At 42.2% G+C, this 8,548-nt stretch overlaps 1 protein-coding gene across 1 annotated transcript in view; it reads left to right on the plus strand.

The window, feature by feature from the left end:
- LOC109285671 (uncharacterized) overlaps positions 1 to 8,022 on the plus strand; it is a 41,623-nt gene extending 33,601 nt beyond the window's left edge. The window contains exon 5 of the mRNA XM_059713276.1: positions 7,932 to 8,022. The gene's annotated coding sequence lies outside the window, so the exon portion shown is untranslated. The remainder of the gene's footprint in view (positions 1 to 7,931) is intronic.
- The last annotated feature ends 526 nt before the right edge of the window (positions 8,023 to 8,548 follow it).

The raw sequence follows: 8,548 nt of genomic DNA on the forward strand, positions 1-8,548 counted from the left end.
CTTTATTCAACTATCAGTTTGACACTTTGCTATATCCTTCACCCTGTTTTTATAAATATTGAGAATGATAAATACAAATATTTACCACTGAGGCATGATATTTTAACAAATTATAATTTTAGAGAAATCAAATTCTTTCCGTAGTTGGTAGAAATATCCCTGTTTCTCCTTGTTTTCCTGCCATCCACAGAAGAGAAAACAAGAACAAGAGTGGGAATAAATGGTAGAAGAGGAGAGGGGAATCATTTTGCTTAGTTCCAGTTTCTTGCTATCAGCATTGCCCTTCAGATGTCTCATCAGTTCTTGGTCAGCTATGAAATACTTTATGTCCCTCTCGCCCCATACTACAAAAGGATTTCAGAGGCACAGTTCCTCTTGACACCAGTCTACTGTGTTCCCATTACCATTTCCAACACTGGAAACTGGTACCATTGATTTCACTAGAAGCTGGCATGTCCTCTTCTTTAGTATTGCAATCATTATGGAAGACATTGGTTGAGCTATGGAACTGCTTTTTTGGTGTGTATGTTACGCTGGGGTTAGGTTTGATCCAAGGACCTGCCATTTTTCTTCAAGAGTTTATTCTAAATTGCTGCATAAGATCACTTACAAGTAAGTTCAGCCCATCCTACCCATTCTGGTATGGGACTAACATTTACATAATTGGCACTTGATTACTATGCAAAACTTAACAAACAAACAAAAAGTCATGCATGCCTGGTTTTTGTAATGATGTTAAGCATCTGGCAATGAATGAATGGAAAAGATTCTGGAGACATGCACTGGTAAGCAGCATACTTTTAACAATGGTTTTTATGTAATTATTTTTTCACTGTCTAAAGTGGCACATGCAGATGAAACATCCCAAAGTGTCATCGGTTGTTCAGCTCATGGGAATGAAAACACCTGTGAATCATTAGTCTATTAAGCCCTTACACACACTGTTTTAATTTGAATGTTCAGTCTTGCCACAGCCACAGGCCCCATTCAAATAATAATGGCATGTCACAGGTTTTCATTGTACTTGTAGCAATATAATATACCTACTACAGTACATTTTTAACATCCCACCATTGTAAGTCATAAAATGTTCAAGCCACTATGAAGTGGGGTTGCGATTGAAAAGGTACTGCCGAATACTGTGGAAGTTGTTGTCAAAGAAACACTGTGAAACGTGTTGGGAAGTAAATATAAACCAAAAAACCATGTTCACTTGGAATAAATTTATTTCAAGATTTATATAATAGGTGAAATGTGCTGCTGTTTTCTCCAGTTTACAAAAAACCTTCCCCTAAAATCCTCAAATTAATCATGGTAACATGTTCCATGGTGTGTGTTACACTGGTTATTTTACACTTTGTTAAAACTGCATCCAGGATTAGTCTAATTATAGGAAAGTAAGTTTTTGATAGTCTATTCATATTACTAGGATAGGGAGCTGTGGTCTGTGAAAGAATACACCTGTAAGCATTTACTTAGATAATCAACTCTTGATGTTCACTAAATATCATCCTGTCTCCTCTAAGCTGTCATTGTGGGGCCAGGCTTCTGAGAAGGAAGTAGTGAGGCAACTCTGCTTATCTACAGTTATCAGATGTACTAGCCTTTTCTCAATCTGATTTCAAATTCACTTATTACATAGAGACTACCTTAGTTTATTGGATGGTTGAACTTCCTATTGATGTGTGAAGGGCTGGTGTCCATATTGCTGCTTTTAAATCCACCAGCAACACAGGATATTATAGACACTGCGGTTTTATGGACAAAGCTGTATGGCCTCTCTCTAAGTGGGGAGAGTCAGCAGGTTAGTTCTGTTTTTTCTTCCAGAAAGACCCCAGAGGATTTTGTGTTTCATTTTGGAGAAACTGTCTTGCAAGGTTCTACAGGGTTTTTACTGTCCTTGTTTCTGCTTTGCATGTATGCAAAACTAATTCAAGAGATAATGAGGCAATTTGGGCTATAGTGCTATTGACATAACGATAACACATAGATAGTGAAAGGCCCAGATTCTAGGCCACCTTACTGTTACTCGCCCAACAAAGTGATATGACAGTAATAGAAAGCATTAATGATCCAAACCAGACTTTCTAAAAGACACATTCAACAGCTATGTGCTCCACAATGTGACAGACTACATATTAATGTAACAACACTGCAAAAACTGTACTGTGGGAGTTATAGCACCATAAATTGGCACTGGATAATACCTTGCAGTCTAGCTGTTGAGGTTGAGATACATTTTGTTGTCAGTATTCAATCAGTGTTTCGAACCAAATGCAGTAGATAAGCTAAAAACTATAGCATTTGGAAAACTGCTTGAGTTTTAGGCACTACATAGGTACATCTTTTTAAATGCAGGAAAAAGAGAAAAAGGAGAAGAGAGGATGTTGGTATTACTGTGTTTACCTGAATATAAGACAACCCCCCAAGAATTAGATTCTATGTATGGAAAATGTATACATTTTGTTATAATTTTCCAGGTATCAAATCTAGGTAATGGATGATTGTCTTGAATCCCCCCCGCGCATTGTTACAGCAGGGAAAGCAGTGGCTGGGGCCAGGGTCAGGTGCCCCCTTGCCCTCTGCCCCACCCACTTCTTCCCCCTGAAGCCTTCCTGCCCACCCTGCCACCTATAACCCCTACCCCCAGCTCACAACCTCTGCTCCTCACTGCCACTCCCTCTGGTCCCTACCTTCTCTCCTTCTGCTACCCAGTCTCTGCCTCTTCCCCCAACTCTCTAGACTCTGACTCTTCCCTTCTTCTCCCCCCAGTCTCTGCCCCTTTCCCCACAACACCCCACTCTGCTTCCCTTCCTCTCCAGTCTCTGTCTCTTACCCTCCCCCACCTTGCTGTCAGATGCTACTTAGGCTGCTCCATCCTGGAGCACAGCACAGATTATCTCAGCCCCTGCCTGCCCATGCAGCAATGTCAGTACTGATGATCAGCAGTGCAGGAGAAGGAGTTTCCATGTGCTCTGTGTCTGGGAGAGACCCTAGCCTGAGCTGGAGCTGAGCTGAGCTTCACAAGGGGGAAGAAAGGGGGTGGGGGTGGGAAAACTACAGAGGAGAAGCAGAGTGGGAGAAAGAAGATGCTGCGGGCTAAGAATCAGAGTCAAAATTGAAACAGCCACAATTAAACCCCCCCAAAGTCCTCACTTTGTATGCAAATGAGATGAAGGGCTCTTTTCCCCACGTTGATGGTGGGGGGGGGGAGGGAAACATGTTATATTTTAGTAACTATATTTTAGTATCAATACACTTGTAGACCTAGGCTGTTATAATAGTATTTTAAGAATTACAACTTTCCCAGGTTGCAGCATCATGTGATACTAAAAGTTACAATTTAAATGTTAGTTTTTCTAACCAATGTCCTTTTACCGGTATAAGTGATCGAACACTGCTCTATACCTGTTTAGAACAGAAGTTTGGCACACAGAAACTGGTTTCAAAATGGTGAAATGCAGTCTAAGATTTCTCTCCCCCACTTCCCCCGCAAGGGGTGACTGTGTGCTCTTTCACTACCAATCTAAACTACACCACTTACAGAAAACCCCATCACTTAGCTGTATGCACCAAATCTTGAGAAGCAAGTTTCACACTTCAAGAAAAGTGAACCTGGTGTGACCCATTCATTAGCAAAGAATTCCTCCTTTTATATTTTATCAAAATGCATTCTCAGCTTTTATTTAAAAGGCATACCTACTTCTGACAAAATTGTTTCCCAGTCTACATTCACTTTAAATGAAAGACTCGTTTTCGAAATCCTAACTTCTCATTCAGGCCTAAAAACAAAACAAAACAAAACAAAACAAAGACAAACAAACAAGCACTGAAGCCTTCTTGACAAGTATGAAATTCAGAAGTTTGTCTGCTAATATAAGTTGTGATTTAATCAATGTTTTTTTTCTGTACTCAAGGTACTATCTATCATTGTCAGCCTAACAACCTTTATAAAATACAACCACCAATTAATAGTATTGTATTCATTTTCAAGCAAGATTGATTTTTTCTAGAATGCAGCCAATATTGCCCATTCTTTATTTTCCTTAATTACGATTGGTAAGTTGCAACCCTGCCTTCCATAACTTTTAGGCAGCAAATACTTAGAATACTTATCCAGGTCAACAAAAGAAAGCAAAACTTGATTTTGGATTAGCATTTGATAAATATACTAACCAAACATTGAAAAAATGGGTCCCAGTGACTTCAAAAAAAGGTAACAATCAACATAAAACAGGCACTGACAATGGCCCCAGGTTGCTCACATAAACTGAATGTAGCACCCACATTCATCATTAAACTTCTTAATAAAACAGCTGATGGTATCTAGATTATAGCAAATGACTAGAAATTAGGATTCCTGTGTTCTATTTCTTCCACTTCTTCTACTTCTAGTTCTTTCATTTTGCATCCACGCTGCACAAGCATAACTGACTTCATAAAGTGAAATTAAAATTACAAAGTGCCAATCAAATGCTCATTGTAACCAATGTGTACCATAGACTGCACAAATGAGTCCTTAAAAGTTATATTTTTATGTGCTTTATGTATGTAGTGGGATTTTCAAAATCTCATAAGCATTTAATTCCATCTCGGAGGAAAGGCAGCAAGAGGGCACAGCAGCCCCCCTGGCTCTCCAGGGACCTAGCAGACCTCCTGAGGCTAAAAAGAAAGGCCTACAAAGGATGGAGGATGGGAGTCACCTCCAAGGAGGATTATTCTGCACTGGTCCGGTACTGTAGGGAGCAGACCAGGAAAGCCAAGGCTGCAACTGAACTCCAACTAGCTTTGAGCATCAAGGACAATAAAAAGTCCTTTTTCAGATATGTGAGGAGCCAGAGGAAAAGCGAGGAAAACATTGGACCCCTGCTGAACCAGATGGGGCAACTGACAACTGACGCCCAGGAAAAAGCCAACCTATTAAATAGGTACTTTGCATCGGTCTTTCATCAGTCCCATGGGACGCCCATGCCCACTACGGGACAGGGAAGTCCAGGTGAGGGTGATCCCCTGCCCTCCATTAATGCTGACTTCGTGAAGGAACATCTTGAGAAGCTGGATACCTTCAAGTCAGCCGGCCCTGACAATCTTCACCCCAGGGTACTCAAGGAGCTGGCGAGCATCATAACCCAGCCTCTAGCACGGATCTTTGAAAACTCTTGGTGCTCTGGTGTAGTGCCCGAAGACTGGAAAAGGCCAATGTGGTGCCTATCTTCAAGAAAGGGAGGAAAGTGGATCCGGCTAACTATAGGCCCATTAGCCTGACTTCTATCCTGGGGAAGATCTTAGAAAAGTTTATTAAGAGGCCATCCTTAATGGACTGGCCGACGCCAACATCTTAAGGGATAGCCAGCACGGGTTTGTTGTGAGTAGGTCTTGCTTGAACGATCTCATTTCCTTCTACGACCAGGTGACCTATCACCTGGACAAGGGAGAAGAGATTGATGTCATATATCTTGACTTCAAAAAAGCCTTCGATCTGGTTTCCCATGATCACCTCTTGGAGAAACTGGCCAATTGTCGCCTTGGGTCCTCCACGATCCACTGGCTGGAAAATTGGCTCTGTGGTCGGACCCAGAGGGTAGTAATTGATGGAAGTCACTCATCATGGTGTCCTGTGACCAGTGGGGTCCCCCAAGAATCTGTCCTTGGACCCATACCGTTCCACATCTTCATTCATGATGTGGACACTGGAGTCAGAAGCGGACTGCGCGAGTTCGCCGATGACACCAAACTTTGGGGCAAAGCATCCACACCAGAAGACAGGCGGGTGATCCAGGCTGACCTGGACAGGCTCAGCGAGTGGGCAGATGAGAATCTGATGATGTTCAACACTGATAAATGCAAGGTTCTCCACCTTGGGAAGAAAAACCCGCAGCATCCTTATAGGCTTGGCAGTGCTATGTTGGCTAGCACTATGGAAGAAAGAGACTTGGGGGTCATCATTGACCACAAGATGAACATGAGTCTGCAGTGCGATGCTGTGGCTAGTAAAGTGACCAAAACACTGGCTTGCATCCATAGATGCTTCTCAAGCAAATCCCGGGACGTCATTCTCCCCTTGTACTCGGCCTTAGTGAGGCTGCAGCTGGAGTACTGCATCCAGTTTTGGGCTCCACAATTCAAAAAGGATGTGGAGAAGCTTGAGAGAGTCCAGAGAAGAGCCACACGCATGATCAGAGGTCAGGGAAGCATTCCCTACGATGACAGGCTGAGAGCCCTGGGGCTCTTTAGCCTGGAAAAGCGCAGGCTCAGCGGTGATCTGATGGCCACCTATAAGTTTATCAGGGGTGACCATCAGTATCTGGGGGAAAGTTTGTTCACCAGAGCGCCCCAAGTGATGACGACTAGGTTGAATGGTCATATACTACTACAAGACCGTTTCAGGCTGGACATAAGGAAGAATTTCTTTACTGTCCGAGCCCCCAAGGTCTGGAACAGCCTGCCGCTGGAGGTGGTTTAAGCGCCTACATCGAACACCTTCAAGAGCAAACTGGATGCTTATCTTGCTGGGATCCTATGACCCCAGCTGACTTCCTGCCCTTTGGGCAGGGGGCTGGACTCGATGATCTTCTGAGGTCCCTTCCAGCCCTAATGTCTATGAAATCTAAATTCCCATTAACATCAATGGAACTGAATGGTCATTCAGAAAATTTAGAAAATTATGCTATGTATCCTGATACCTCAATAAAGCTGACCCAAAATCACATTTGAAACCAGGATGTTGATTCTTAACTCATGGTTGCCTGTGAAAATGTTATGCTTTCATCTTCAGATAACTAAGGCCAAGATGATTAAAATTCATCAAGTTATCTAAATAAATGTTGAACTATACATTATTGAGTCATTTTTACTGTGAGACAGATTTTTATCAGTAATACAGTGCTTAAAATTGCAGATAGGCATCTAGTGGGATTCAGTGTTAGGTGGGCCCCTAGCCTTGTTAGGTTCCTAGTGAGATTTCCAACAACATGTATCTGTGCTTCGGGTACCTAAATTCCTTTGCAAATGTGGCTTTGAACGTTCCAAAGTTTTAAAGGAACTTAGTTTAATTTTAATTTCTAGGTAAGGTGAGAGAAGTTCTGGCAACATTTGAAAAAACAGAAGTCCATCTAAAGTTTGCCCCTGGAATGTCTTGTTATGTATCAAAATTGAAAAAGGGAAATATTTGGTAAAAGCAAACGTCATTGGTTTTAAGTTTTTTAATTAATGTCATAAGAACTTGAGGCAAAAATTAAACAGATAAAAACAAAATATGTTTATGCTTATTATTTGCACAAGGAAAGCAAATATTGTTACAATTGAGAATGAAATAAGTTTTTTTGGAACTTTGTTTTTCTAGTTCTTCCAAAATGCTTTATTCCAGAAAAGAGAGAAACTTCTGTAGGAGCTTATAATGCTGCCTCATTGATCATTTTTTCTCCTTAGCTTTTTCATGGAAATATATGTAGTGCTGAAAAAGAACATCTCTTTGACAAGAAACAATCTTCACTTACATCCTGGATTAGTCTAGTTAGAATCAAAGATTGGTTAGATGTCAGACAGAACCTTAAATCAAATCTGATAATTTCACTGGGATGTAAAACATTCCTTAGATCTATGAAATAAAAAAAACAAACAAACAGACTATTAATCTTCGTGCATGTCATAAGAATGCTGACCTTTGTAAAGTGTGGGATATTTTGAAATTTAAGACGTTTAAACTGAAGAGAATATAATGCTATTCTGTTCCTGCAGAGAAATTCCCACCATCTAGCAAAATGCATTAAAAAAAAAAGCTTTATTTCTTTTTTTCTCATTAAATCCCATTGGTAATTGACTACTTCCATAACGAAGCATAGCTTACCCATATATGAGAACTAACTACTGTGTTTTTACACATCTGCATGCACACATTTTAATGAACCATAATGATTTTTTTTTAAAAAAAGGCCTCTAGATGTCATGAAACTACAAACTTTGCAAGTTCTTCTGAAGTGCTAGCTTGAGTTTGGAGCAGCCACATGTTCAAGCCAGCAGAGGCCTTGAGGTAAGAAAGATAAGAATCCCTTACAGGCTTTTTTCCTGCCCCCCTGCCCCACAGGGCTCTTCCTGTTCCCCTTTGTTTCTGGCCCCACCCCCTGCCCCTCGGAGTTCTCCCCTGCCTCCTCTGCCCCAGGGACTCTCCCTTCCTGCCCCTCAGGGTTTGCCCCTGCCTCCCAATGCCCTCCTCCCCACCCCTGGAGCCCTTCTCCAGTTCTCACAGCTCATCTGTGTCCCTCAGCTTACATGTGGCTCCCCACCTCACCCAAATGGTGGCAAAAACAGTGGCAGCAGCAGGGGCTGGGCATGCAGCTTCATCTTCACTGTCTGTTATCCTGGGAGCCAAAAGTAAGCTGAGGAGGGGGGAGTGTGGAACTGGGGTTCTGGGAGGTAGGGGTGGCAGGTCTGATTTGGGAGGGAGGGGGATGGTGGGACTGATCCAGCGGGGCAGCAGGGGGGGGCAGCAGGCCAATCCAGGCTGGTGGTTCCTCCCCTTCCCTCAGCTAGGCATTCCCCCTGCCCTCCA

The sequence above is a fragment of the Alligator mississippiensis genome, chromosome 10 (genome assembly GCF_030867095.1).
Source record: "Alligator mississippiensis isolate rAllMis1 chromosome 10, rAllMis1, whole genome shotgun sequence".
Taxonomy (NCBI): domain Eukaryota; kingdom Metazoa; phylum Chordata; order Crocodylia; family Alligatoridae; genus Alligator; species Alligator mississippiensis.